Source organism: Prosopis cineraria, unplaced genomic scaffold (genome assembly GCF_029017545.1).
Source record: "Prosopis cineraria cultivar Desert tree isolate PC_DT_omini unplaced genomic scaffold, ASM2901754v1 PC4, whole genome shotgun sequence".
Taxonomy (NCBI): Eukaryota; Viridiplantae; Streptophyta; class Magnoliopsida; order Fabales; family Fabaceae; genus Prosopis; species Prosopis cineraria.
Window position 1 is genome coordinate 22,858,633 of NW_026555335.1, and position 6,957 is coordinate 22,865,589.

Here is a 6,957-nt window from a genome sequence, read left to right on the forward strand (position 1 = left end):
TGCATTGCCTAAATTTCATGGGTTACCAGGAGAGGATTGTCATAGGTTTTTGCATACTTTCCTATTGGTTTGTGATACTATGAAGCCTATGCATGTAAATGTTGATGATGTTCAAGCTAAGGCTTTTGTATTTTCTCTTGAAGGTTTAGCAAAGGAGTGGTATTTCAACTACCCTTCTTATGTGAAAGTGAGCACATGGGCCGAGCTAAGAAGACTCTTCTTAGATAAATTCTTTCCAAATTCCAAGGTCACCAATTTGAGAAAGCAAATCTATGGGGTCCAACAAGGAGAGGATGAGAGTCTCTATGAGTATTGGACTAGATTCCAAGGCCTTTTGGCTAAATGCCCACACCATCAAATTTCTAGTGAGAATTTAGTCCAATATTTCTATGAGGGCTTGATTCCAAGAGACAAAGTTAACATTGATGCCGCTAGTGGTGGATGCTTGATTGACCTCACTTCCTTAAAGGCTTGGGAACTAATTGACAAGATGGCTTCAAGTGGTGCTCAATACTCTACAAGGGAAAAGAGAAATGTGAATATGGTAGGTTCCTCAGTTCTTAATGATTCATATGTGGACTTGCTAGCTGCCAAGATTGGGAGAATGTTGGCTCCACAAATATCTCAAGTGAGCAATGTAAGTACTTCTCAAGCACTTGTCCCTTATTCTTGTACTTTTTGTGACTCACCTATGCATGTAGAAAGCAATTGTCCTATTAAGTTTGAACAAGTAAATGCTATCTACAATGGAAAACAATCCTATGGTGGGAGGCAAGGGCAAGGAGCTTATTCTAATACTTACAACCCTTCATGGAGAGACCATCCTAATTTCTCCTATTCAAATCCAAATGTGGCTTTACAAGACAATCAACAAAGAGGATCCTATCAAAACACCTTTGGCCGTGACCCTCCACCTCATTTGTCTCAAGGTAGCTCTTCTCAAAGCTACAATCCAAGTGGTAATTCTCTTACACCTTCTTCTAATTCTTATAGTGATAGGAGGCTTGTTCCAATTGAGAGTTCTTCTAATTCGAACTCTTCTAATGATGTGAATGTGTTACGTAAGCAGTTGATTGAAATGAACTCTTTGTATAAAAACATGTATGATGGCTTAGGGAACAAGGTAGAGAGTATGGGTAACAAGTGTGAGAACATGAACTCTAAAATTGATGCCCTTACTTCTCAAATGAATATGCTTGCTAACCAATTAAGTGCAGCCAATGCTCAAGCCTCTACATTACCATCCAACACCGTTGCTAATCCTAAAGCTAATCTTAATGCTATCACATTGAGGAGTGGCAAGGAGTTGGGAGAAAGAGTACAAGAAGACAAAAGACAAGGGAAGGCCGAGAAGCCCTCTTTAAATTCTTCAATTGATGTTAATGTTTCTAGTTCTTCTTTTGCTCCTAATGATGCATCTTTTTGTAGAGATGATGAGGATGAAAACATTGAGGAGATCATATGTGAGCAACCACCATCTAAGGTGGAAAAGGGGACTATGGCCGAGTTGTTTAGTAAGGAAAAAGAGGGAGAGGCCGAGCAAAGTGAAACAAGAAAGGAGAGTTCAAGGAAGGAAGAAGGAAAGCAAAGTCAAGAGATTATGAAGAAGCTTCCTTTTCCACAAGCACAAGTGGTCCCTAAGCAAGTAAAGGGACAATTTGATCAAGAGGTATATGATTTCTTCCACAAGATTCATGTTAATGTACCCTTGATGGATGTAGTTAAGAACTTTCCTAAGTATGCCAAATTTTTGAAAGATTGTTGTACAAATAAAAGAAAATTTAGGCCTAATGCAAGGGTACAATTACCCTCATCTGTGAGTGCTATCATGAAGCCTCAACTCCCTATAAAATGTGAGGACCCCGGTTCCTTCACAATTCCATGCAAGATTGGCAACACACATTTTTCTCATGCATTGATAGACTTAGGTGCAGCCATTAATGTTATGCCTCTTTCAATTTATCATGCCTTGAGTCTTGATTGCATGCATAAGACACCTATGATATGCCAATTAGCGGATAGAAGTGTTAGAAGACCACATGGAGTAGTAGAAGACTTGTTGGTTTGTGTTAAAGGTCTATTATTTCCTGTGGATTTCTATGTGCTTGATATGTCAAAAGAAGGGAGTGGGGATGATATTTTGATTTTAGGAAGGCCATTTATGAGGACTGCCCGTACATTGATTGACATGGAAAAAGGTAGTTTGATTTTGAAATGTGGAGAGGATCATGTTATTTTTAATATATATGAAGCAATGAAACATCCTTTTGAGGATTATTCTTTGTTAGGTGTAAGTTCCATTGAGTTATTGCTTCATGATGCTTGTGAGTCTCACATGCTTGATTCTTTCTCACATGTTGATGATGATTTGTCTCTTGTTACTACTACATGTATTGATGGATGTAGTTGTCCTATTTGTTTAGAGATTGATGCATGCTTGAATGATGCAACTACTTCTTCTCATGATTTGTTTAAAATATCTCCTATGCTTGATCTTGAAATGCTTGAGAAGGGTATATCTTCTTGTGTTGTAGGTACTAAAGCCATTAAGGCCGAATCTATGAGTTTTTCTCCACTCGAGCTTGATGTTCTTAGGATTCCCAAGCTATTGGAGGAAAATTCTACACTTTCACATGTCGAGGCCGTGGCTCAAGTCCAAGCACTTGAGGACAAGTTGCAAGAAAAGGGGGAGGCTGTAAAGAAAGAAGAGGAGAAATCAAAAACAAGTGAGAAGCCTAAAAGACAAGATAGTACCATGGAATATTCCACCAAATTAGACTTGAAGAAGCTCATTCCCTCTTGTGTAGAGCCACCTACCTTGGAGTTGAAGCCTTTACCATCCAATCTCAAGTATGCATATCTCATTGAGAATGAGAAGCTTCCGGTAATAATTTCTAACTCTTTATCTCTTGAGGAAGAAAATGCATTACTTGATGTGTTGAGAAAGAACATACATGCTATTGGTTGGACTTTGGCTGACATTCCTGGTATTGACCCTATTGTGTGCACACATAAAATTTTTCTTGAGGACAATGCTAAGCCCATTAGGCAACCACAAAGGAGACTTAACCCATTGATTTTAGATGTGGTAAAGAAAGAGGTTGTTAAGCTACTTAGTGCTGGGATCATCTATCCTATAGCTGACAGTGAGTGGGTGTCTCCAACCCAAGTTGTACCTAAGAAAGGGGGGATTACTGTGGTAAAAAATGAGAAAGGAGAGCTTGTTCCAACTAGAGTTCAAAATGCTTGGAGAGTGTGCATAGACTATAGGAAGCTCAATAATGTGACTAGGAAGGACCATTTTCCTTTGCCTTTTATTGATCAAATGCTTGAGAGATTGGCTTCCAAGTCCCATTATTGCTTCCTAGATGGGTTTAGTGGGTATTTTCAGATTCCTATAGCTCCTAGTGACCAAGATAAGACTACCTTTACATGCCCCTTTGGTACATTTGCCTATAGGAGGATGCCTTTTGGTCTTTGCAATGCACCTGGTACTTTTCAAAGATGCATGATGTCCATATTTTGTGATTTTATTGAACATTGCATGGAAGTCTTTATGGATGATTTTACTGTGTATGGTGAGTCCTTTGATTCATGCTTGCATTCTTTAGATAAAGTGCTTGGTAGGTGCATTGAAAAGAAGCTTGTGCTTAACTTTGAAAAATGCCATTTCATGGTAGATAAAGGAATTGTTTTAGGCCATTTGATTTCTTCCAATGGCATAGAGGTGGATAAGGCCAAAGTAGATGTGATTGCTTCTTTGCCATATCCTGTTTGTTTGAAAGATTTGAGATCATTTTTGGGACATGCAGGCTTTTATAGGAGATTTATAAAGGGGTTTAGTGAAATTGCTTTGCCTATGTCTAAACTCTTACAAAAAGATGTTGATTTTGTTTTTGATGATGCTTGCAAAAGGAGTTTTGACACTTTGAAAAGCATGCTCATTTCCCCTCCCATTCTTAAAGCCCCAAATTGGTCTTTACCTTTTGAGTTGTCATGTGATGCTTCTAATTTTGCTGTGGGAGCTATGCTTGGTCAAAGAGAGGGCAAGTTATCATATGTGATTGCTTATGCATCTAGGACCCTAGATTCAGCTCAGGTTAATTACACCACAACTGAGAAAGAGTTGTTTGCTATTGTTTTTGCACTTGATAAATTTAGATCATATCTTCTTAACTCTAAAGTTGTTGTGTACACTGACCATGCTGCTGTGAGGTACTTGTTTAAGAAGACAGATTCTAAGCCTCGCTTGATTCGATGGGTGATCTTAATGCAAGAATTTGATGTGGAGATAAGGGATAGGAGTGGTTCTACCAATCAAGTAGCGGATCATTTGTCTAGACTACCTCATTTAAAAGCTACTATGGTAAACTCTAACCCTACTATTCCTTGTGATTCATTTCCTGATGAGGCATTGTGTGCCATTTCATCTAAGCCTCCATGGTATGCCTCTTTTGCTAACTATATTGAGTGTAGAGTCTTGCCTCCTTGTGCTTCACGTTTTGCCATTGAAAAATTGAAAAGAGAGTCTAGATTTTACATTTGGGAACCACCTTTGATGTGGAAGATTTGTAGTGATAAAGTGATTAGGAGGTGTGTTGATGATGTTGATGTGCCTTCTGTTCTTGAATTTTGTCACTCTCATGCATGTGGTGGTCATTTTAGCTCAAATAAGACAGCTAGGAAGGTTTTAGATTGTGGATTGTATTGGCCTAGCTTGTTTAAAGACTCTTATGAATTTTGTAAAGCATGCTTGAAATGTCAAAAGGTTAGTAGTTGGGGTAAGAGACATGAAATGCCTCAACAACCCATTTTATTTTGTGAGATTTTTGATGTTTGGGGCATTGACTTCATGGGTCCCTTTCCACCATCCTTTAGTTTTGAGTACATATTACTTGGTGTTGATTATGTTTCAAAGTGGATTGAAGCCATTCCTACTAGAACTTGTGATGCTAAGATTGTTTTGAAGTTTCTCAAATCTAATATTTTTTGTAGGTATGGAGTTCCTAAGGCCTTGGTAAGTGACCAAGGATCCCACTTTTGCAATAAGATGATGAAGGCTCTCTTGGCTAAATATGGGGTGCATCACAAAATCTCTACACCATATCATCCCCAAACTAATGGCCAAGCCGAAGTATCAAATAGAGAAGTCAAGAAAATCCTAACCAAGGTGGTGAACACAAATAGGAAGGATTGGTCTTTACACTTGGAGGATGCTTTGTGGGCTTATCGGACCGCTTATAAGACTCCCATTGGCATGTCTCCTTTTCGATTGGTGTATGGAAAGGCTTGCCACCTCCCTGTGGAGATAGAGCATAGGGCCTATTGGGCCATCAAGAAACTAAACTTGGATTTCCATCTTTCGGCTAAGGAGAGATTTCTTCAAATGCAAGAACTTGAGGAGCTTAGGTTGGATGCCTATGAGTCTTCTAGAATCTATAAGGAGAAAACAAGGATCCTTCATGACAAGCTAATCTTGAGGAAAAAGTTCCAAGAAGGAGATCAAGTCCTCTTGTTCCAAACAAGGTTTATTCATAAGCATGCCAAGTTGAAGTCTAAGTGGGAGGGACCATATCTAGTGACCAAGGTGTTTCCCTATGGGGTTTTGCAACTCTTGAATAAAGCCACGGGTTCCACTATGCAAATCAATGGTCACCTATGCAAGCTCTACAAAGATGCCAAATCACTTCAAAAGGAGGAGGACTTCTCTCAACATGTTTTTGAACCACCATGATAAGGTTGTATCTCTCTAACCTTGAGCTTTTACCTTCCTTTAATTGATATATTTAATGATAGGTATAGTTCAAGTGTGGGGGAGATGAACCTAGTAGGAAAATTAGAGTTTATTTGCTTTATTTGACTTCTTTGTTTTGTGTTTTAGTTTGAAAAAAAAATATCTGCACCACACTTTTGTTATGCATTCATTATTGATCTCACCTTATTTTATCACTAGTCTATACATACATTGAGGACAATGCATGATTTAAGTGTGGGGGAGAGAAATAAACATTTTGTTTTGTTTGTTTGGTTTTGTTTGGTTTTGCAAAAAAAAAATTCAAAAAAAATTTTTCTTTGTTTTGTTTTGTTTGAGGTTACTTAATTACCTAGCTCTTGAATGGATATTTTGATTCTTGAGATGTGGTAATTTTTAGGATTGAATAGGTGTGAAGTGAACATTCTTTTACCTTGAATTAATGGATTAGAGTGGCATATTACCCATTCATGGAAGAGGCTAAACACTCATGTGTGATTAATTCCTTAGTGATGTTACCCTCTAGAATTTGTTTCACTTCTTAATTAAGACCATATATCTTGCACTTGTTTGATAGGAGATGAGAGATGGCATTCATAAAAAATAGCCAAGAGCCAAATAGCCAACCTATTATTATTTATTATCCTTTGTTAGCCACTTTGAGCCTTTGGTTTGATTCTTAAAAAAAATAATATTCACCCTATTTTTCCCCAAGGAATGCATGTTACACTTTTATATGTCTTTTTAATATTCATTGCATGTCCTAGATCAAATGAGTGGATGCCTATTATCATTTCTCTATCCATTACTTCCATTGTTTTCAAAGAGTTAGGGGCAACCAAAAAAAAAAACAACAAAGATAGATTTGAAAAAAAAATTAGTCAAAAAGAAAAGAAATAAAGTTGCTAGAAAAAGAAAAAAAAAGAAAAAAAAAGAAAAGAAAGAAAAAAAAATAAAAATAAAAATAAAAAGTTGCCTAGCTCATCCATTCCATTTGTTTTATTATTTCTTATCATTTCTTTCCATCCTCATTGTGTTAAGGTGTTCACTCAATTGAGTTAGGTTATGCTTTGCATATTAAGGGGATATATCTTGATTTAGCATTATTTTGATGCTAACCCTATTTTTTTTATATACATGCATTTCTTAGACATCCTTTCATTACCTATATCACAACCTAATAAAGTCCATTTGATTCTTGATTG

General features: G+C 37.3%; 1 non-coding gene across 1 annotated transcript; it reads right to left on the minus strand.

Moving 5' to 3' along the window:
• Positions 1-253: 253 nt before the first annotated feature.
• LOC129310213 (small nucleolar RNA R71) lies at positions 254-360 on the minus strand. The gene has a single exon (XR_008593051.1). It is a non-coding gene; the product is annotated as a small nucleolar RNA R71 (small nucleolar RNA).
• Positions 361-6,957: the final 6,597 nt, after the last annotated feature.